The sequence below is a fragment of the Pelodiscus sinensis genome, chromosome 4 (assembly GCF_052426305.1).
Source record: "Pelodiscus sinensis isolate ZL-2025 chromosome 4, ASM5242630v1, whole genome shotgun sequence".
NCBI lineage: Eukaryota > Metazoa > Chordata > Testudines > Trionychidae > Pelodiscus > Pelodiscus sinensis.
In genome coordinates, this window is record NC_143055.1 from 93,764,299 (window position 1) to 93,789,125 (window position 24,827).

The 24,827-nt window shown below is 42.9% G+C and overlaps 1 pseudogene; it reads right to left on the bottom strand.

Moving 5' to 3' along the window:
* Positions 1-358: 358 nt before the first annotated feature.
* On the bottom strand, positions 359-12,341 carry LOC142829418 (uncharacterized; annotated as a pseudogene).
* Positions 12,342-24,827: the final 12,486 nt, after the last annotated feature.

Here is a 24,827-nt window from a genome sequence, read left to right on the forward strand (position 1 = left end):
ATGCATCTTCTTGTGCAACCCAGAGTTGCTTCATTTAAAACTTACCTCAAAGAATTGTCTGGTGGTGGTGAGTTGCTCCCCTGCATGTCTATTTTTTTTTCTTTTCACACTTCCTCTTATGGTGGATAGCCTTATAATTGAATAGGGATTGAAGTAAACATACTTTTATACACCTAATTTAACAGAGGGTGATACTGTTTGGATAGACTTTTAAAAATGCAAATATATGGCAGGAATACCATTCTCTGTTAAATTTCTTGGTCAAGCGATCTAAACTAAAGGCTGGTCTTGAGTCATCCCCTAGTTTTTCATCCCATAGCTCTTCTTTTGTAAGATTTGGTGCAATGACTTTTTTTTTCTATACACATAGAAAGGCTGTGGTCCTCTTCCTCTGGCTGGGCATGTTAATGTCTTCCCTTGCATCTCTAAAGCATGCAGCTCTTGAGCACTACTTAAAGAGGTAAAGATGAGCAGATTTCTCAAGGAGGGTCACAAGGCACATGTGGTGACTTTAGATAGGATGGGCCTGAAAATGGAGGCAAAGAAAATGATTTTGGGGTTGGATGAATATTTTTCTTAGCAGAGATGAGTGAGTCCCCTTTAAGCCAGTTCTGGACTGGAAGTGGAGTTTTATTGAGAAGGGAAATTATAGGGCCAAGAATGAATGTATGTGACTTTGCATGTCTTTGCATAAAATTAATTTTTCTAATGTGCAAAAACTCATTAAAAAACCCTTGTCAGAGATTTAGTATGCTCATTTTGCACCTGTTACTTAGGCATTTCTCTTGAGTCTCTCACATTTTTCCTATAATTTCCCTTGCTCCAACTGTAGCCTCCCTTGATGAAACCAAATCTAACTTTGATTCAAACAAATTATGTTTTGTTCCCAGTCCAGCAATCTGTAGAATTTCCCTGAAGTCACTAGTGTTCTGCAAGAGTGCAGGGCATGGATCTAATTGCAGAATCTGGACCTTGGACTGTAAAATTTGAGTACTTGCTAGAATTAAAACTTCAGAAATGATTCCCTACTTCACTTCACTCATGTCTCTAAATCAGTAACAGCTGATGAAAACATTGAAAAAGTTTGGGAGGAGAGGGAAAACAAACAATTCTGCTCTTCATATCACTAAGATCCACAATGAGAATGTGGAAAACTGCTTAAAATCAAAAGTTAGAGGTTAAAATGTAAGGGATTTAAAGAAGAAAATAATACCTTGAATAATATAGGAAAAGTCTTTGGGAGTTATGCTGGAAATTCCACCTTTAAATATAAACAAGGAAAAATCATGATGAATATTAATGATTGCTTTGCAATCAGGATAAACAGTTGCAATAACAGAGTTGAAATAATTTGCAAATTCAAAAAGGATAAATATTAGAAGAAAAAACTAGAACAAAATTCCAGCAGGCACATCCTTGAAGAATGGACTTGTACCCCTCTCAGTGCTTTGGTCAGTCTGGTAGGGCTAGGGAAAGGCAGTCTCCGTTCCAGAAGCAACTGCTGCTCTCTGCTTAAATTCTGAGAATGGGACTCACTATGCAGTTATTTAGGTTAGACACATGAATGCATCCGTCACCGATGCATTTTAAAAATACAGTAAAACTCCAGTTGTCCGGCATCCAGTGGTCCGGCACTCCTGATAGTCCGGCACCACCTGGAACCTGGAAGTACTCCGGCCAGCCGGACAATTGGAGCTGCTCTGCCCCAGGCTTCCCCGAGGCAGCCACTGGACAGTTTCAGCAGCGGCTGACTTGGGGATGCCTGGGGCAGAGCAGCTGGGATGCTGCCAGGTTGGTACCACATCGCTGCCCCCCCACCCAATCCCACCCCAAACTCCTCATAGCCCCCCTTTCTGATAGTCCGGCATATCTGATAATCCGGCACCTCCTGGGTCCTAAAGGTGCCGTATTATCAGAAGTTTACTGTACAAAGGAGAAGATATAAAGCTCTGAAAACAGGATTGCACAGAAATCCTTTGTTAACATTTTTGTGGGATCAAATGCTCAGAGATGAATGAGGACACAGAGTTATACAGTGAAGGAACTTTTGAAATAAGATGGCTGAATTTTTTAACTCTTTACATTGACATGTCATCAAAATGTCTTGCTGTTATATGTGGTTTGGGAAATGAAGTTTGTAAAGGAGTTTAAAACAAATAAAATGCCCCTCCCCCAATTGTGGTGGTTAAAAATTCTTATTTTGAAAATGAAAAACAAGTTTGACTAAATATTCCACAGAAGGGATTGTGAAAACGTTATAACATGAATAAGACTGCCACAAGAAGCACTCACTGGTGGGGTGCTTCCTCTTCTCCCATGCTTCATCTGCTATCTCCAGGAGCTACAGCTTCTTCTTCATGACTTGGTCCTCTGGCCAGGTCAAAATGGTAACTGCCCTTCCAGGGGCGTCAGTCTTTTGGAGCCAAGTGTCCCATGCAGCCTTCTCTTCACTGCTTGGTCTGTACCACTTCCCCGTTGGCTGGTAGAAGAACCTGTGCCTGCCGTCTATTCCAGTTTCCAGCTCCTCAGAGGCCCTTTCTCCAGCTGCCAGATCCACATTATCCTATCCCTTGCTTCTTTTCTTATGAGATCCTTTGTGGCTCTCCTTTCTCTCTGGGTTTACTAGCCACACGCCTCCCTTGTCCCAGGGAGTGACTGCACCCTACTTCCCTGCAGCCCCTTTCTGCTTTCAGCTCCTGGGCTTCATACAGGCCCCTCCTGTTTCCATCTAGCCAAGCTTCATCTAATTCATGCTTCTTGCCTTGTCCTCCAGCTGTGGTCTTAGTATTTAATTGGCTTATCCAGCCACCCTAATTATAATTTTTTTCTTAGAAGTTCTATTTGAAATTATTTAAGCTTTTCATGTCTTTTATAAAATATGGCTTGATCCTAGACCCATTGAAGCCAATGAAAAGATTCCCAGCAGATTCAACAGATATTGGATTGGGCCCTAGGATTATAGACACATTTAAGACAGATGCTTTGTGCATCAGCATACTCATTAGAATTACTTTCCTTTCCTAGGCAAGTGTTAAAACTCTTCAGTGGGAAAATCAAAATATTGCTTTTTGCTGTTCCTAGGCATCTTCTGAGCCCTCTAGTATGATTAGCAGCCCCTTCGGGCACTTCTCATTCTTGTGAGGGGAGTCCTTGAAGGCAGTCAGACAAGGTTAATAAATGTGTGCATTCTAAAGCCTGAAGGAACCATTTTGATCATCTAGTAATTTGCCTTCCTGTATAACACAGGCCATAGAACTCCCCAAAATAATTCTTACAGCAGATTGCACACTTCTTGGTTCATTCCTGACTGAGCTAACTAAATCATATTATAACTTTCAATTTTAAAATGTTTCCAAATTTTGTCAACTAGATATATTTAGCAGTTTCATGTTCTTTTGATCTCTTGGCCTGCAAAACAAAACAAACATACGTTAGAGCCCTGAAGAGAATACATAATTCTGTGAGCTAATTTAGTTCTTCAATGATCACATTTTCCCTGTATTGACCACTTCCAATGGGCCAGTTATGTTAATTGGACTGCATGTGCATATCAAGCTGTCTGTGAATTTTAAATCCAAGCTGAAAGTAAAGCACATTCAGTATTTGCTTTTTATTTTATTGAAATGAAATCAGTAGCAAGAAGAGATCCTCTATTACAGGAAGAGGGAAGGAGCATGCTATATCAACTGATAGTTTTGCTGTTTTGATCTCTTTTCAAATGTATGAATTACTATTGCTGTATGCTTGAATTCAATACCAATTTGAGATTTATTTGATTTGCTTAATCAATAAATCCAGAGATTAGTAAAGCATTAGATAGAAAAAACAGATACATTACCTTTGTAGTGAAGTACAACACTGGTCTCTGTGTCACTCTTCTCTGTAATGGATGGGATGTTGGCAGTGTGCAGTCCCCACCTGGTTTCCGAAACCGCCATCCTTTTATAGGATATGAGTCAAGGAACCCCCTCCCCCCTTCTGGAAGGAAAAATACTTTCCCATGATTTATTTCACCATGAGGGTTTTTTTTAACATTTTTTATTATCTCATTAATGTATGAGTCATGTAGTTGAAAGACACAATAAATAAAACTCCATAAGTGAAGTGAATTCTAATCAAGTCATTATTACCAGCCAGGACAACCGACAGTTTCCACCAAATTAAAAGCATCATTTAATGCATTTCCCATTTTCTCATTTCAGAAGACATCTGCAATATCAAGTGTTCATCAGTCACCCACATCTGCTTATACTTCTGTAGTTTGAGAAGGTCTCTTTCATGGACTTCCATTTTCCCAAAGTCATGGAGGTGCCAGCCATAATGAAATACAGTCCAGTATAGGGATGTAAAATACAGTTAAATTGGTTAACTGGTTAAATGTAGTGTTTAACCGGTTAACTGATTAGAGGCTGCAGGCGGGCTGGAGCACCAGTCTGCAGTGGACTTTGTGGGCTTCTTCAGCCCCCACCCATTAACCAGAAATAAGCATCATCTGTTAAGGGTGATGCTTACTGATTAACTTTTCACATCCCTAGTCCAGTATTCAGTCACATGAAATTCCTAAATATAAGCCACTTGCAGGTTATAAACCAACATTCTAGTCTTAATGTTCAAACATGCTCTTTGGTAATGCCATACCAATTTTAGGAGAATTAAAAGGGTTACTGTTTAGTAATAGGTACTAACACCAGACATTTGCATGACTGTATTTATCACTACATATTTGGACCCATATCTATTATGTATGCAGCACTTCTTTGCCAGCTTTCTTTAGAAACAAAATAGACATCTGCCCTCTGTAGTCTCAAAGGACCATGATGTAGTGGTAAATACTGATTGCTGTAAAATAGTACTTTATAGTTCCACTGCCAACAACTGTATTCTTTGACTATCTTTTCTCGTGTTAATTTTTGCTCATAAACATATTGTAAGACAGGAAGACTTGTGATGAAGCATTCAGTCAAATTTTGGGTTCAGATTAATGGTTTAAAAGGAGACCACCTTAGTTTTTGAACCATTCATATATCTTGTAAAATAACTCTAACATACATCCAGACCTTAACTGTGAAGCACACTCTGATCACTGTTTTGTATAACAGTCACCTTAGAAGCCAGAATAAAGGAACAGCCTTGAGGTTACTCTAAATTATGCTGGGACAGCGATGGAAATGAGGATAGACCAAACAAACCTCACAGATAACTTTTCCTCTCACTCCACTCTGCTTTCTTGCAAATCTCTGGTGCCACTTATTATCTGGTACATAAACTCTATGGGTACATCTACACAGCAACATTATTTTGAAATAACTTAGTCTGTCTCTACACAGCAGGCAGTTATTTTGAAAAAATGTCAAAATACTGTCAAGCTGGAGGACTTCTTACTCAGACTCCTGTAATCGTTATTGTACGAAGAGTAAGGGAAGTTGGAGGAAGAGTGCTCTGTTTCTAAATAAATTACTTTGAAATAAGATATGCAATGGACATAGTTCAATTTGTGTAGCTTATTTCGAGTTAAGCCCTGCTGTGTAGATGCACCCTTAGTGCTTTTTTAAACTATGGGCCGGATCTCAGAGAAGTCAGAGCCATACTAATTTTTTTTACCAGCTGAGGATCAGTCCCGGTATCTTATAAAAGAAATGCAGCTGCCATTTCCAATTACAAATAAGTTACTTGTCAGTCCAAATTAGATAAACCTCTATCAATGGTATTTGTAAGTATTAGATATTTCCATAGTAACTGATACATTTGATTGAGGGGTTCTGCTTGCTTAACAGAATCCTTGCAAATAGCAAGGATCTAAAGAGAACAGAAAATTTAGAAAGCATTAGATATAAGGGTCAAAAGGTTCATGAATAAGCACATTGATTTTATTTTTTAAGAGAACACTTTTACTGTCTCTAGAAAATTAATGCATCAGAGAAAAGAACAAATATTTTTCTTTGAGTCATACAAAAACAGGAATTAAGTTCTCTGTATGGTCTATTACGCACAACAGTATCTACTATGATTTGTACTTCTACAGCACATTATGATGAAGACTGTTTAATCATGGCAATTTTTTTGGGTTGTCATGGTGAAAAGTGAGAATAATCATGAAAAATATAGGTTGGGCTTTATTTCAAAGTCAAATATCTCAGGCATTGTATATCCCAAATAATCTTCATTTACCATCTCACTGCAAATAGTGCAACTGAAATGGTGCAAGAAGTTAACTTTTACCTCCAAAAACTAGCAGAGGCAGCAAGGGGGTGAGCAGGAGCTGGTGCTAGGGGTAGCCGGCTTAAAGGAGCCTGCAAGCTCTTAATACATTTAAAGGGCTAAAGTGCAGAGTGGGGGGGGGGGGGGGAACACACAACTGGCATGGTCTGGGACTCAGTTGTCCTGGCTCGCCCTGGTCCCCTCTCCCCCCCCCCCCCCCCCCTGCGCTTCAGTCTTTTAATGTATTAAGAGCCTGTGGCCTTTTAATATATTTAAAAGGCAGAGCCACAGTGAGGTTAACTGCCAGGACTAATCGACTAGTCGATTGGTTGATTAAACTGTATTTAGCATCCCTAGTTCCCAGCACATCTCTTCTTCCTTGTATCTTTCTTCTAACTGAAAAGTCTTACAGATTGGTATGCTAAGTAGATAATCATATTTTCAGAACTTAATAGAACTGTAATAACAGGGAGATAGATCTGAGCATGGTAGCTGCAACCTTGGGAAACCTGATTCAGTTCTTTTTAAATAACTTTAATTCTTTAACTTTTAGAGCAGGGGTAACTTCAGTACCCCTACAGAAATTACAGTTTTTATTAGGAGCTTATTGGTATGTTCCTCTAATGGTGTATCTCAGCTGTTGCTTCAAATTACCCTCTAACAGAGATCTGGATCTGATTGAACACCTTAAGAGTAAATGGTTCAAGATCTTTACCAGTTTAGCCATGTAGATATGCATGTAAAAATATTTCAAAACTAAGAAAAAAAGGTACATTTAAAAAAATGTAACATGAAACTCTCAGAATCCATGACTCTTCTGAGAGCTGTAAAAATAGTTTTAATTGTATTTGTTTCAGCTATACTGCTGTTGGTTCGGAAAGTTCTATTACCTCACTAGAGGAAGCAGCTGCTTTGCCTATTAGCAAGGATCTCATTAAACATTTAAAAACCACTATTTCAAGCTGATACTGCATTCTCTCTGTTTCCAGCAGTTTCTGCTCTGGCTAGGAAACAGTGAGGGACTAGAAATTGATAATGTTTTCCCTTGTCCTGCTTAGCTGCTGGATGCTAAGTCTCAGTATTGTGACTGACATAAACAGCTGACATTAGCTACCAGAGATCTGAGAATCTCATCTCAGAATGATAATGAACAGGAAAAGTACTTCAAGATTGCTTACCCCCCTACTGGTTTAATTTTTCTTGCTCAGGATTCCTTTCATGCTTCTCCATCTGTTCCCCCAAACCTGCTCGATCTTCCACAAAAACAGTAGTCAAGTGCCCAACCTAAAACATAGATGGAATCTTCCCCCAGTTAAACACCAACGTAGTTCAAGATTCTCTGCCCATTTCAGCTAACCGAGCCCCTCAGTTTTGCAACAGAGAGGCCATTGGTAATGCTGAGAGTCTTTCACAGAACTCACAGGTCCTGTACCTTTCCAAGACTTGCATTACGTTGGCAGTGACTGGTGTGGCTGATCCCTGGGCCACCCACAAAGCCGAGCACCAGTCACTGCTTGGGTGTCCCCCGGCAGCTGGTCACATACTGGAGCAGCTGTCGGAGAGTGGGAGCAGCAGCAGTGGAGGCAGGGCCACAGGCCATCCTCTGCCTCCAGCAGCAGCACTGATGGGACCCCAGTGTGTTTTATGAGCAGCAGTGAGGCTCAGTGTATTCCCTCCACCCCTCCAGGGGCAGCAGCATCCACAGGAGTGCCTCCCTCCCAGGACCTAAGATAGAGTAGGGGGCAGTGACTTCATGTCTATTGCCAATGACCTGTCCATGACTTTTAGTAAAAGTACTCAAGTAAATCATAGCCTTAGTCATAGTTAGGTTGCACTGAGATTTGTATGTAAAACAGAGGGTGTGTGTGTGTGTGTGTGTGTGTGTGTGTATTTATTTGTATCCTCCCAAAATTTGCAAAACACACAGAGTACAGAATGAGTTTTCTATCATTTCCAAGGGAATGTTTAGACATCAAGTGGTTGTAGAACAGAAATTAAGCCTCCAAATATTACAGTGCTTGGTTTATTTCAAAGCAGCCCTGTAGATTGGAATGTCTGTGGCAATAACAGGCTATTTAATTTTTTTTGTACAGATTTCAAATTGATTCTGTGCATTATATTTTCAGATTGGCTATTGACTTGGGAGGCCCAGTGGTCAACATGTGTGACGAGCTCAAATTACACAATAGTAGACTGACACCAGTGTCATAATTCTATTATTCATTGTTTTTTCTTGTTGATTTGGAAGGTCTAGTGTTTTGTAAAATGGATATGTCAAATTTCACTTTTTTAAATAAATGAGTCCAGGACTGATATTTCATCATCGGTGATCTACAAGAGGGGTCAGCAAATTTTTGCTCGTGGCTTGTTAGAACAAGCTGCTGGCATGCTGGGAGATTTGTTTTCCTGGTGCAGTTGCAGGCATGGAGTCCCTCAAGTTCTCAGAGGCTGTGATTTGGCATTCCCAGCCAGTGGAAACTTTGGGAAGCAGAGTGGGTTGAGGGACATGTGGGCTGCCACTTCCTGCTGCTCCTGTTGCCAGAAATGGAGAATTGCAAACACTGGGAGTTGCAGGGCTCCATACCTGCAGACACTCGAGGTAAACAAAACGTTCTGATGTGACAGTGGCTTACCCTACCATGCCGGGAACCCAAGTTTGCTGAAATATAGGGTCAGCTTATGAAATGATGTAATGTTTTGCCATTTTAACTTTTTCATTTTTTTGTGGGAGTGGAGGAGGGGCAGTTGGCTTATAAATTAATGGACAAAAGAATGAGTATATACAGTATTTCCTTCTTGCTAGTTGCCAAAGATTCTTCAGGTTCAACTTAACCCATATTACTTCTGCCTTCTGTTAAAAATACCATTTGCATGCTTCAGTATACACTTCTGGATCCCTCACTGAGCATAACATTTATTAAACCACTGGACAAATTAATAATAGTTTCAACAGATATCAATAGCCTTGGTATCCACCTCAAGCATAGGAAAAGGTTGTTGGCACCAACACACTGATTAGATAAATATCAATTGGAATTATGCTCAAATAAGATTGATGTTAGACCTGGCAATGATAGTGTTCAGTAAACCAAAATGATTCATTTTTCATCCCCCCCCCTTTTTACAAATACAAGTATGAAGTCAAGTGTACTCATGACACCATATACCCCATTATTCAGATTACATCAGTCAATCCTCAGAAAAATAGAATACATAATAAGTGAGTGTAAATCTGCCAGGTTTTGTTACATGTGAAATTCTCTTCTTTTTGAGTGGAATAACCTCCTGATTTAAGCTTTTCAATTATTTTCAATTTAAAATTCCAACTGATATAGCCACATACACATTTCTGGCATGTAGCAATCAATGTATCCAGTAGAGCGTTGCTTGGTGATCACTATATAGTCTTACACTCATAACTGCATGCTTTGAGTTGTCCGTGTCATTTCCTATAAAGGACTCTTACTATTAGACACTTCACACAGAGTTAGCATTTTGTAGAGATTAGGACACAGACTTTTGCACAATATTCAGGCAGGTATGCTGGAGCAATTTTTTATAGTGGGGGTGCTGAGAGCCATTGAACCAAATCTTGTATATGAGAGAAACTACTTCATACCAAGGAGTACCCCAACATCTCCAGCACCTATGCTTCCATGATAATTTGTTGTGCACCATTGTTAGCTGTTGCTAGAATCCCTTGCTTAATTGCATAGTGACCTCTTACCACCACAAAAGAACACCACCACAGCGTGGGACTTAATCCAAATGTACCTTTTGAGAATCAGAGATGCTTAAAATATTAAAAGAACAGCAAAGCATCTATGAGAATAATCCAAAATGAAAATAAATCTTCATTGAACCTTCTCTTTTCACTTTTTGACACACACAACTTGAAGGGATTGCGAGTGTAGGCTTTTCTCTTCCAGAGAAATTATTTGTGTGACATTCCTTTTCCGGTTGTCAGTTTCCTGCATGTCAGATGAAGTACTTCACATAGTACTATAGCATAGAGTATGATGTTACCTGTGATAGGGAAAGCCTTGCTAATGTTAATGTTCTTGAAGAATTCATGTCCCTTTTAAAATGCCTTCACCAAACTTGTTTAAAAAATATTCAGCAATCCCTTCTCCCCCTCGTGTCCTCTGAACTCCCTTACAGGATAATGTATTAAAAGAAAGAGAAAACTTAAATGTCCCAAATTATAATTTTATTTCCTGTCCCTTTACTGAGTCCCAGTATGACCTATTTTACTATTTTAGGACAGTATTGTATTATTTTAAAACTAATAAAAGAAAGTTCTTCTTCACACAGCATGTAGCCAACCTGTGGAACTCCTTGCCAGAGGAGACTGTGAAGGCTAGGACTATAACAGAGTTTAAAGAGAAGCTAGATAATTTCATGGAGGTTAGGTCCATAAAAGGCTATTAGCCAGGGGATAGAAATGGTGTCCCTGGCCTCTGTTTGTCAGAGGCTGGAGAAGGATGGCAGGAGACAAATCGCTTGATCATTGTCTTCGGTCCACCCACTCTGGGGCACCTGGTGCTGGCCACTGTGGGCAGACAGGCTACTGGGCTAGATGGACCTTTGGTCTGACCCAGTATGGCTGTTGTTGTTAAATTAAATTAATAGAGATTGCCTATCTCCTAAAACTGGAAGGGACCTTGAAAGGTAATAGAGTCTAGGCCCCTGCCTTCACAGAAGTACCATCCCTGACAAATTTTTGCCCCAAATCCCTAAATGACCTCTGCAAGGATTGAACTCTCAACCCTCTTTTGTTATCCAGCTAGATATTATTCCTGATTTATTCTGTGAGGCTGTATATCAATGATTGTCACATTACTAATGAAATGATGCAGGGTAAAGAGGCTGGTTATAAAATGGGAATACACATGGGCTTTGTGTACACTGCCAGTTTTTGCGACACATGGGCTTTTGTCTATACAGTCGTAAAATCATCAGCATATTTTCTGCTGGTTTTTTTTTGTGCAAGGGGTTTTTGTGCAAAAAAAAAAGCAGTGTAGCCCCTTCTGTTTTGTGCAAAAAGGGTTTTTTGCTCAAGATCCTTATGGGAGAAGCATATTTTCTGCTGCAAAAACTGGCAGTGTAGACATAACCATTATCTTTTTCTTTGCACTCCAGGTGTCCCTAATCTGGGAACACTCATGGTACAGACACCAGTGTAAATTGAACACGTGGTTGGCCACCCAGGAGAGAGTCAGGTGTCAGTTGATTAGCAGAAAATCCACAGCTGCCCACATGTTTCTATGATGGTGCATATCTGCACATGCCATGGTGCACATAAAATTTATTCCACACAGATATGGAAAAATTTAGAGGCAACTTTGGTACAGACCCTGGCAGGGGGAGGAGAAAGCAGTACTATGCACTGCTGCCTGCCTTCCCACCAGTGCATCCATGCAGCAACATGTTTCCCCTGAGACTTTTCAACATAGCTCCCACAGTGGTGGGGGGTGGTGGGGAGCAGCAGAAAGCACGGAGCCATGTGTGCCCCCTAGAGTAGGATGTCAGGTAAGTGCCCCACCCCTATCCTGTCATACCCAGACCAAGCCAGACCTTTCCTGGCTTGACAAATTCTTTAATTCAGCATACTCTGCTTTCCAGGGTTCCCAAATTAAAGAATTTGAAGTGTGTATTATTCACAAACCAAGGTCTGAGTTCTACCATCTGATTTATGTAGGTAGACCTTGACACTGAATCCATTTACAATCATTGGGGTACCTGTAGATGCAAGGGTTTGTTCATGTATATTTGATAGAAAAAAGGATTTTCTGTTAGAATGAACCTCCCCGCCCCAAAAAGGTATTCCTGAGATGCAAATCGAGTAGAATTTTAATCTTAGAAAGAAAAAAAATATGAAAAATATTGTGTTTAGCTCCAGTGAATAATAAAAGTTGAAATGAACTGTTATGTTAGAAGTAGGATTCTATGTATTGTGCTTTTTTTTTTTAAGAGCTAAACCTTTTTTTAAAAATGAAAACTCCATGGATTTAATTGAATTATTCTTTAAAATATACACTGTAGTTTGGTATAACTATTTTTACTGAACTGAGGTTGAAAATAATGTTGTGTGGCAGACGGAAGACAGTGGGCTGCAGGAGTTCAGTGGAGGGCAGATACATGGGTAGTAGGGTGTGTGGGTTTATGTTCCCTGAATAGACTGCAGAGATCGCTGCTCGGCCATCAGATCAGGCAGGCACCTGAAACTCATTAGGAGCCAGCCTGGAGTGCAGCTTAATAGAACACCTGCTGCCAGTTTTTAGGCTTGTGGACCCAGGCTTCCCCAGGGCCTGGCCAAGCCATTCGCGTGCCCCGGGAGCACGGTGCCACTCCTGGGAGAGCAACACATGCGCGGTCCCACCCCCGTATAGTCAAATTGTATTGACTATACGATTAGTTGATAAAGGCTACTGTGCAGAGCCGCATCGAGGACAGCTCCAGGAGTCTACTCCAGCTGGGAATGAGCTGTCCTGGCTCATGCCAGCTCCAGAGCCACCCACACTGCGGCTCTGCATTTTCAATAGGGTAAGAGCCTCTGGGCTCTTACTACATTTAAAATGCAGAGGTGCAGCAATCAGTGCTAGCCGGGACTGCTTGGTCCCAGCTTACGCTGAGCCAGCAACCCCTTTTCATGGCGGACAGCACATCTGCGTTGGGGCCCAGCTCCCCTGCTGGGATCCCAATGGACAGGGGCTGTTTGCAGCACCCTCTTCCCCCTCGCTGCCTCTGATAGAAGCAAGGGGGCAGGTGGCACCCCAGAGATGATGCTGGGGGAACCAGCTTTTAAGTCCTGTCCTTCCCCCCACCCCCTTGCTGCCTCTCAGAGACAGCAAGGTGGGGGAATGTCAGAGAGAGCACGGGGCCAGTGGGGGACTGCTTGAGTACCTGCTCACCTCATGCACTCTGTGGCACTTCTGCTTTTGAAATGTACAAGAGCCCCTCAGGGGCTCTTGTACATTTCAAAAGCAGAAGCGCTCATAGTGGGAACTGGCGCAAGTGGGGACTGAAGCAGTCCCCACTCATGCTGTTTTTCTACTGTGCCTCTTCCACCCCTGTGCCCTACAGAGATGGTGCGGGGGCAGGGGGATGGCTTTAAGTCAATTTCTCGCAGCTCTGGCTCCTGCTCCCTCCACCCTTGCTGCCTCTCGTTGATAGAGGCAGCTGGGCAGGGGGGAAGCAACTAAAATTCACTACTTGACTATCCAATAAGCATTTCCTTTTTGGATAGTTGACTAGTTGCTAACATCCCTAGTTTGAAGAGGAAACTCCAAGTGGAAGCAAAAATTCCAGGCCACAAGCAGGAGGGGTTATTCTCCAAAATGTCAGGGAGGAGGTACCGAGGGAGGGGTTGTTATTCAGTGGGAATAAGGGCAAAAAACCCAATAGTGGCTACCACATAGGGCCCTGGGCTGGAAGTGGATGGGACTGGGTTCCCCCCAAAACTCCTCTGGCCGGTGGGTGGCTGCTGGGAAAAATGACCTTGGACTGGGGAGGAGTTTGTCCTCCAAACTAGTGACTGCCCAATGATGAAATTGGCTCATGAAGTGGGGTACCCTCACCTCTGAGAAAAGCAAGAGGTGCACGCACTCTGAGGCACACACACAAACTCTCCTGGAAGTGCAGGACCCCGGGGACACAGCCTGAGCTCCTCCACAGTTATTAGGAGAGTGATAAACTACTTTGTCTGTGAAACACAATTCTCCGTGGTCTAGAAATGAAAGCAAGTGGTACATGCCAGAAATAATTGCAATAGCCTTTTTCAGTTTTTGAATGTCATCAGGCATCTTTGGAGCCTACACCAGCATTTAAGTATATACATGCCCTGTATCATCAGCAATATTTTTAATCTTCATTTTAATTTAAAACGGAAAGACCCTAGCCTAAATAAATGTTAGAAGATTGGACCATGGAGATGATCAAATGTCTTGGACAATTGTTGAAAGATCTATTTGCCACTTTATCCGGTGGCAGCAGAAACCCCCCTCCCTCCCCCCAGAAAAAGCAAATACAGTACAGTACTGTGTTAAATGTAAACTACTAAAATGTTAAAGGGAAAGCAGCATTTTACTTCTGCATAGTTCAAGTTTCCAAGCTATAGTAATGATGGTTTATTTGTAAACTTCTAAAATAACAACCATAACGTTTTGTTCAGAGTTACACACAGAGTTATGAACAACTAGGGATGTAAACTGTTGTTTAAAAAGTTAACCAGTTAAACACTATGTTTAACCAGTTAACTGTGGAGCAGCTCCCAGAGTATAATGTGGTGGGCCTGGCCAGTGTGGAGCTGTGGGTGGGGGGTTGCTTGGGCTAGGCTAGACATACCGTACCACGCCGCCCATGGGGAGCTGCTCCAACACAGTTAAGTTGGATGCCTCCTGCCAATGGCTGGCCCACCCCGGCTAGAACAGCCTCCTCCTGTGTTGGGCAAGAAGCTGTTTCAACCCAGCCAAGTCACTGGTTAACTGCTTACTGGTAAGCATCACACAGTAAGGGTGATGTTTACAGAGTAACCTGTTAACCGGTTACCCCTTGCGATCCCTATGAACAACCTCCAGTCCCAAGATGTTCATAATTCTGAGCTTCTACTGTAATTAACTCCACAGGCTGAAATCCTAGCCTTGCTGAAGTCAGCAGTAGTTTTGTGTCAGGGGGTTCACACCCCAGTGCACCTCAGTGCCCCCTGACTGTCTTCATATAGCCCGTCTCAGGGCAGAATACAGTCTGTATGGGTTGCTCATCATAGGCATTTGGGCTTATCTCCGTGGCCCCGCTTACCTAAGCCAGGCTGTAACCTGTCTCCACGCCCGGGCCTTTCCTCCGGCCCCTCATCAGGGTAGCCTTAGCTGGCCTTCTCCCAGCTCTAGCTGGCTAGCCCCAGCAGGTCTCCCTCCTGGGAGCTCCTGCTTCCTCCACAGCCAGCCCCTCACTGGCCTCTCTCCTCCCTCCCTTGAGCAACCTGGGCTTCTCTATATATATGTGCCAGCTGTGTTCATACTCGCCCTAATGGGTTCAGCTGGCTTCTCCCAGCCATTCGTGCAGTCCTGGATCTTTGCCAGCTGGGCTCTCCCCTGCCCTAATGGGTTCAGCTGGCTTCTCCCAGCCATTCGTGCAGTCCTGGGTCTTTGCCAGCTGGGCCCTCTCTAGCCCTAACTAGCTCCCGTTGGTCTCCTTTCTGCTAGGCCTGGCTCCAGGCCGGAGTCCTGGTATTAAAGGGCCAGTGCAGGGCAGGCGCCCTGTCACATTTTACCATTGACTTCAGTGCATCTAAGAGCTCACCCGGGAATCTAGGGATATAATCGTGTAGATGACTACATGATTAACCAATAAGTCTAGGTTTATTGGTTAATCTTGTTGACTACATGCATTCCCATGCTCTTGATACCTCTGTATCAGAGGCAACAAAGGTATGAGGGAACAGGAGAGGGTGCCCATGAGCACAGGATCCACCTGCCTCCCCATCCCTGCACTGCTGCCTCTGATAGAGGGGCAGCAGCGCAGAGGGTGAGGTGGGTAGGCTGGAGCCAATACATGTGAGGAGCCAGTTTTCAAGCCTGCTACCCATGCATGCTGGCTTATAGACCTGTCTGCCCTCTACAGCAGAAAAGGGGTTAAAAGCGGGTTCCCTCAAGGACCAACTCGTGGTGCCACCAGCCCCCCTTCGCACACTGCAGTAGCACAGTGAGGGAGGTGGGGGGCAGGGGACACTGCTGCATCCCACAGAGCAGCATCTTTCCACAGCAAGCTTGGGCCTGCTGCAGACAGACGTTGCTTCGCAGCAGCAGCCCTGTCTGCAGGGGTCCAAGCTCTCCATGGACAGAGGCTGCTCCATGGGATGCAGAGCAGCCTCTGTCTGCAGGGAGCTCAGAACCTCAGGGATAGGGTCAGACCAATAATCACACTGTATCAGGTTAACCCGAATCCCAAAGAACGAGTCACTCACCCCAGATCAATTGATACACTGGGTTTCACAACAAAGACAACGCTGGCAGCCAGATCTCTAATAAATTAACTACAGGTTTATTAGCTAAGAAACAGAAATGCGAGGGTTTTTTTTTTTGGGGGGGGGGGGATTAAAGCAGGTAAAATACATTAACAGGTGAATCAAAACTTGTTAGTCCAAAATGATCACAGAGATGTAGTAATCTACCACTTTGCCAAAAGTCTTTTCAGCATTACCAAGCATAACTCTGGGGATCTCTGTGGTGATGTTGTTCTACTCTGCTAGAATCTAAATAGCCCAGAGATCTAGGATCTCTCCTTGAGTAAGTGCTTATAGCTACTTTTCACAGACAATGATATGACAAGTATCAGTACCCACACAATAGCCAATTACTTTTAATTTAGCATTCTTCTTTTGCACTCCATGTGTTAATCACAAGGATATACATCAGTTAAATGCCTGCCATTACATTTAGTAAGAATAGATAAGTGAAAACAATACAAGTGGCATTCAATTTCATGAGTTTCTGACACCTGAATACACCTTACGGTAACACGCACTTTGCTCTAGGGCAGGGGTGGAGAATCTTTTTTGGGTCAGGGCCTCTAACACACAGAAAAATCAGTCAGGGGCTGAGGGTTGCGGGGAGGTGTGTGTGTGGGGGGAGAGGCAGGGGGGCTGGAGTGCCAGCACAGGCTCCCCAATGCTGGGGGAGGCCCTAAGCCCTAGGAGCCAGGTCTAGGCAACCTAGGAGCCGCATCCCTGATCTAGGGTTATTTAGTTACCAGACAGGCATAATATAAACTAATTACAGGGGCATATGCAATGTAAATGTAACATAATAAGAAACAGGCTATACATAGGCAAAACCAATATAATTAATAACTTTCCTTGATTTTTTTGTTAACTCCCAGGTGAGACTGGCTGGAATGTGTGCTATTACATTTAACTCTCGATATTCATACTAGGGACGCAAAGGGGTAACCTGCTGTTTACTTGGTAAACATCACCCTTACTGGGTGATGCTTACCGGTATCTGGTTAAACAGTGACCCAGACAGGCTGGAGCAGCCCCTCACCCATGGTGCAAAGAGGTGGGCCCAGCCAAGCTGAAGCAGCTCCCTGCCCATAGCATGGGGGGGCTTAAACTGGCCTTCCTGGAACAGCCTTCCACCTGTGGCACAGCGTGGATGGGCCTGGCGGAGCAGGAGCAGCCCTCTGCCTGTGGTGCGCAGTGGGAGGGGAGCTGCTCCTGCCCAACCAAGCCCACTGTGTCACATTGCGGGAGGGGGCTGCTCCATGGTTCACTGGCTAAATATAGTGTTTAACTGGTTAACTTTAAAAACCACAGTTGACATCACTAATTCAAACAAGTGAATTGGTCTATGACTGCAGCCTGAGCTAGTCTAGCAGCATCGGCAGAGATTGTACTTGGAGATTTCTGTTGACTGTCAGAGTGGCTGTGACAGCCTGGTCCCCTTCTTGTCAACAGCTGACAAACTGTCACAAAGTATATCTGGTACCTTTGCTGCCCCTATCCGACTCTTTTAAATTCAAACAGTTTTAGTCTAACCTCTTCAGGAACGGGAAACCCAGAGAGACACGCTATCATGTGGTAATTATGTAGTATCACTTTGAGAAACTGCATTCAGGTGTCTCAATAATTTCATCAGGTTTTGTCTTAGTGATAATAAAGTATGTTGTTTGTTACACTGAGCACAAATGTAATCTAATGCAGACTGGAAGTATTAAAGAAATAGTTTGACACAGAATCCTCTCATTGTACTCTGTCTCTCTTATTATTTATTTACCGCTATACATACGTATTGGGCTGTGACCTGTGTAATATCTCAACACAACAGTTATAGCTGGATTACTAGGGTGGCTTTGGGAGTCCCTCATTTTCATTAAGAATCTCTCCCCTCCAAAGCTCACCCAGATATACGGATGTGGGGAACTGCTGGGGTTTGGGTCACCAAGTTGAACTCCCTTCAGCATCTTCCAGTTACCTCTTCGGAGTTCTACTTACCTTTGTTCAGTTAGCCCTGCTCTTGAGGCCAGTCTAACCAGGCCTTCTGTCTGATCCTCTGTGATGGTCCTACCCTGTTGCCAGATCTCCCTTTTTGGAGATCCACTCTTCATCTGTCTCCTTAATCTTCCTTAAAGGTGATGCCCCTTCTGGTGATATCATTGCTGGGGGCTTCACCAGTCTCAGCAGTTTCTTCAGAATGGCGACTGTGTGTATTTGGATCAGGTTGTATGTTGGTAACTCTGGCAGTTGGACCAAGTAATCAGTTTAATTGATCTGGTGCATCTTGTTCATACAACTGCTGAAATTCTTGCATACAAATTAACTGTAGAGTAAGGGTGGTGTTCTGATAATGGTGTAGGACTCGCAGCATGACATAATTCATAAATTAAAAAGAGCTAAGAACTTAAAAATTGGAGAGTAATTATGTATTCCAGTGATTGATGATTGAACCTGGTTATATTCTAAACAAAAGAACATTCAGCCATGCTTGCAACTGTTGCCATCAAGTCACACTGACCCAGACAGTCTAAGCTTTGGACTGACACACAGGGACAATCCTGGAGATATAGCATGTTTATATCTTCAGCTCACATCCCCCAGGAGACACAATTCCCCCCCACCCCCAGCAGTTAAGATTGGAGGTTTTGTGTCTCTCAGCTCAACGTATTGTGTGAACATGAACTTCTTAAGAACATTAATGGAAATAGGGGCTAAGAGATTTGAAAAGTAATTGGTCTATTAATCCATTAATATCAAACTGGATTAATCTCTTCCAAGCCAACACATGATGATAGTCTCTGAGAAATAGATTTTTGGAATCAGATAATCCCAACGGCCATCACAGAGCTTGCTGTGAGGGAAAGAATGGATCAAGTTCACATGCATGGTTTTACTTAAAGGAGGTGTAAGGAGTGAATTTGTAAACTGGATTGAAACATTATTGTAATGCTCAGAATCAATGAATGAGAGAGCAGTTTGTGTCCACTTCTAGGGTCATTGCAATTCAAATGCTTAATCTTCCTTTTGTGGTGAAAAGCAGTATCTTGAGGCCCACTACAGGATTCTGCACCTCTCACTTGCAGGCGATGTGTTGAACAGCAGGGATATTAACTATCTGCTTTTGTTAGATATTCTTAATGGCTTTGACTTGAATCATCGACAGCCGGTCACTGAGTTATGAACGCATCAATTTACGACTGTTTGTATTTACAACAAACCCCTTATACGGCTGGAACCAGAGTTACGAACAAAATCCGTACTTACAAACTGCGCAGCCGTACGTCAGTGAATGTAATCCAATTTACAGACACATTGAGTTATGACCAAGTGCTTTGAACATAACTTGTTCGTAAATCGGGGACCAGCTGTAAATTATACTCATATTTCTCTAGTACACAGCAGTGTGTCAGGATTTAACTAAATAAGGGGCAGGAGGTTTTAATCTCCTTCCATAATTTGTGGCAGAACCTAACTTGACATTGCTCCCTTAGAAAACTCAAACATTTCTGTCCTAAAAGACTGTCCCCCAGTGGTCTCAGGCCTCTGTTTCCACAAGGGTGAATAGTCGGGCAGATGCAGAAGATTTTTACTTTTGTCTAAACATACTCATCAGTGGCAACAAAGAAGGGCCACTAGGATGATCCGATGAATGGAAATCCTGTTTTATGAAAGGAGACTCAAGGAGCTTGGCTTGTTTACTTTAACCAAAAGAAGGCTGACGGGGGACATGATTACACTTTTTAAATATATTAGAGAGATAAATACCAGGGAGGGGGAGGAATTATTTAAGTTTAATACCAATGTGGACACAAGAACAAATGGATATAGGCTGGTTAGTAGGAAGTTTAGACTTGAGATTAGACAAAGGTTTCTAACCATTAGAGGAGTGAGGTTCTGGAACGGCCTTCCAAGGGAAGTAGTGGGGGCAAAAGATCTATCTGGTTTCAAGATTAAACTAGATGGGTTTATGAAGGGGATGGTTTGATGAGATAACATGATCTAGGTAACTAATTGACCATTCATTATCAGTGGGAAATAGGTCAATGGAGGAATGATAGGAATTACTAGAGAACTTTCTGGGTGTCTGGCTGATGAGTCTTGCCCACATGCTCAGGGTTTAGCTGATCGCCATATTTGGGGTTGGGAAGGAATTTTCCTCCAGGGTAGACTGGCTGAGGCCCTGGAGGTTTTTTGCCTTCCTCTGTAGCATGGGGTACAGATCACAGCTAGAGGATTCTCTGCATCTTGGGGTCTTCAAAGTAATTGAAGGCTTCAATATCTGAGATATAGGTGAGAGGATTATTCTAGGAGGGGTGGGTGAGATTCTGTGGCCTGCACTGTGCAGGGGGTCGGACTGGATGATCATAATGGTCCCTTCTGACCTTAAAGTCTGTGAGTCTGTGAACTGGAGCCTGTGGGGGAAGGGGTGCAAAGATGGCCACCAGAGGGAGGGGGCACGTGAGGGCACTCCATTTATCAACTAAAATTTTGGCAGGGGTCCTGCTTGTTACCACAAGTCACTTATTCACACACAAGACTTTAACATTCCTCTGTTCTGCACTTAAGCATGTCTCTCTGAAGTACATACCAAAGTGTAGCCGTTCCCGGCTATATTTACATTATACAGAGAACAAAATGTATATTTACATTATACAGAGAACAAAAGTGACACTGAATCTCTAAAGAAAAATATTGATCAAATCGCTCTAACTGCATAACAGTTTACTTTTAACCCATGAATCAATTATGAACATTGTCAGCAACTTTTTAAAGGAAACAGTCAAGAGTCTCTTCTCCCTCTCCCCAAGTTAGTACTAAGAGTTCAGATGCAAATATAATTATCCACTTTCACATGCATATGCTGAATAGGGACATGCATGACTCTCTTCTGGGAAGATTTACCCTTCTCAAGGGCCTGGCTACACTAGAGTTTACAGTGATGCAGCTGCAAGTTCTCTAATGTAGCCTCTTTAAACTAACGAGAGAGCTGTCCTATCAGCTTAATTTCTCCAGTTTCCACAAGCAGCAGCAGCAGCAGCAGCTTTTGTAGTGGCAGCATTGTCCACCCCAGTATTTATGTCCATGTAACTTTTGTTGCACAGGGAAGTGGTTTATTCAGACCCCTGAGTTACATTAATTATGCTGGCATAAGCTGTAATGCAGAAATATCCTCCGTCTCTGTGGAATTGTTTCCAAACCCTTTGTAGGGCTTGCTAGCTCCTTAATGTTGGGAGTGTTAGTTCCACAGTCCCATTCAAATCCCCTGGAGTCTTTGCAGCATGAGTCTGCAGCAAATTTTAGTACAAAATCTCTCATCAGGGACCGGTCAGGTCCTGAGGGTGCCAGACCAGTGAGGTCCAAACTGTAGTTTCAAACTTGTAACTACTATACCAATTTCTGGAAGATTCTGGCCCATGCAGCAGAGTCATCACCCTCATTCCAGCAAGTCTGCAGGCACACAAAGTACCCCAAAATGAAACAAAAGTATTCTTGCACATTTCTTCACTTGCTTACATTGCTAAATACACATGACATGCTTACACTTTACAAATAAACATGCTGGAATCTTGCTATTGTAGGTACTTACAACTGCCATTACCATAGAATCTATGCATTTTACAGTCACTGATGGACTTATTACAACACTTGTGTGGTAGGGAAGCATTATCATTCTCATTTTAGAGGGAGAATTTGGTCAGAGAATCTAAATGATTTGTCCAAGGTCACTCAATAAGTTTATAGAATAGGAGGGAATTGAAGCTGGGTCTCCCAAGTCTTAGGCTAGTACCCAAAGTAATCATGTGTAAGCGGGGGAATGATCCCGCTATTGTGGGCAACTTTCCTTGCTTCTACACACCCCGGTGAAATGAACCAGCGAAAGGATCTGAGTCCCCGCTCCCACTTCCTTTACCCCACGGCTCCCTGATCCTGAGGGCTCCTCCTCCACTCTCCTGAGTAGCAGAGCCCTTGAAACCCCAACAAGGCTGGGCCCAGGTTTCCTGGGGCTTAATCCCTGACCTTGTAGTCACTAGGGGCAGGAGTTAGGGTGTCCCCACTCCGAGGTGCTCTCTTTACACTGCAGACCTTCTTGGCCCAGTGATCACTTCATAAGGTTCAAAGCAAATACAATTTATTAAACAACAACTGATTAAAGAGAAAAGAACAAGAAAACAATGAGAATGGTTAAATGAGAACACACAGCTCTGCTCTGTAGCACAGGGACATCAAAACAGCAGCCTGCAGAGTGTAAGGACAGTCCACAGTCTCTTCCTTAGAGGCCCCTTAGAGGCCTTGGATGTGCTGCAGGGGGAGCTGCAGGCTGGACACGCTTGCTCTGGCAGTGCCCACACAGCCACAAGCTCTAAGTGGCCAGACCCCTCTCCCAGTCCAGAGCCTCTCCCCACACTTTGCAGTTCCCAGCTGCTCACCACATCCAGCTGCAGGCTGTGCTGTGTGGCCAGTCTCTAGCTTCTTGCGTTGCTTCTCTGTTTCTTTTGGCTCTCTGAGCACTGCCAGTCTGCTGCTCAACACAGGGTCTGCGCTCTTGAGCTGTGTGTGTCTGGCTCAGCTACTGCAAAAACTGCCCCTCAGCATACAGCTTGCTTTGCTTGGGCTGTCTCTCAGCTCCCTGTTTTTGCAGGACTTCTTCACACAGCTTGTACTCCTATTTCAGCTCTCTGTCTTTGCAGGACCTCTTCTGCACACAGCTCGCTCTGTTCTCTCCTTGCTCAGAGAGACCCAGAACAATCCCTGCTCACAGGGAGGACGGGGCCTGGCCTCTCACTGGCCTGTCCAACCTGTCAATCAGGCTGAGCTGGAGTGTTGGCTGCTTTCCATTGTCTCTGGGGTCAGTCAGTCTCATGAACTCTTCCCCTTCAGATACTGCGAGCTGGCAAACCAAAAACTCCCACAGAGTTTTAGTAAGGGGTAACAGTCCCCTTACACATGGTGGTGGAAGAAGACAACAGCTTGGACAGTAGACAGTTAAGTGATTCCCAAGTTCTTCAAGAGCTATGACCTAAGAATGTTAATGAGTAGGTTAATGAGCAAAGGTTCTCCTCTGCAGACTTCTGGAAACCTTCATGAATTAGGAGACAAGCCGTGGGAGCAGGTGTTTCCTAATAGATCAGCTAGCACACCACTGGCTCATGAGCAGTAACACACGTTCACCATCACACTGCCACAGGTGATTTATCCTGCAGAAATAGGTTGTTCAACCTATATTTGATGTCAAATCAATTTTATGACGAGATGTTTGTGATAGAGAAGACATTGTGACAAATCTGTTTGACAAAATGTTATTGAATGATAAACATTTCAGATGTGGTTCTGACTAACAGCATTCACAAACCAAAGCCCTATAGCTTTTCCACTGGGGTCTCTGCTTAAGGCCACATGCAGAGTAACTGCCCCAATTTTCAACCCAAGATCAGACCAAGAAAGTCTAATGTGCGGGATTATTCAGCAAAGTAATGCTGCTGTTGCTCTCTCTCCTGGAGTGGTTGTATTTCACACTTTTATAACACTTTATACATTGAAAGCAATATACAGGGAACAACTGGTTAATATTTATTACACACCTCTAAGAAATATCTTCCTTATAGAAAGAGGGAAAGTGACACAGAAAGATGTGGTGACTTGCACAAAGTTAGAGCCAGGATTAGAACTGGCCATCACCTGACTGCCAGAGCTTGTTCCCAGAAACCACACTGCTTTACCGTTACACCCAACTGCACTAGGGAGACAGGGTGGCTTTGTAAAATTGGATCTGTCTGTATAGCTGATTCAGCCAAGGGTCAAATTCTGTCAGCAGTTAATCTTCCACTACATCACTTGCTATCATCTGTAGTTCACATATGAGCTGTTTCTCAGGAGAGAGATCCAAATAGTCCCAAAAACATGGAATCTACTAAATAAATATAAAAAAACCCAAAACAAATACAGGCCATAAACCTCACACAAGAAATTGTTTAAAAAAAAATCCAGCTTAGAGATTAAAAGGGAGGCATGTTTATAAAGTGATTCTGAACCTCAATTTCTTAGAAATTAAACTGAATAGGCTGTTGTCACAGTGATCAGTTATGTCTGAAAGCACAAGAGATGTGTTTGTATATTTTAATTCCATTTCATAGACAAATCTTAGCCTCTCAGCGAGGAGGAAACATAGTATTAATCAGTCAATTTTTTTTAAACAAAAGATCCATTTTATTTGGAAGATTCCCATCAGTCTGTCATCTTATTTGTGAGAGATGAAAGTAATGGTGCAGTAGTTCCTTATTCAACAATTTTTCTACCAAAAAAGGAATTTTTTTGAAAATCAGACCAAATGGAGTTGTCAAACTCAAAAGCATTTTCACCAGAACTATTCAGAGAATTCTTTCATCCAAAAAAAAAAAGCACAAAGGAGAGAGGTCTTCCAGAAGGCAATTTTCATCTATAACTAAAAGCAAAGGAGTCTGCTTTCCATAAAGCAATGTATCACAATCAGATGGAAACAGAAATACTTCAAGAAATCAAAAAGATTCAACAAACATGAGTTGATCACATCATTCTACTCTTAACAGTAGATTCAGCAGTTGTTTTCCTTGGAAAATATCTGGGTTCACCTCTCTAAAGGGATTTCCTTTCCAAGAAA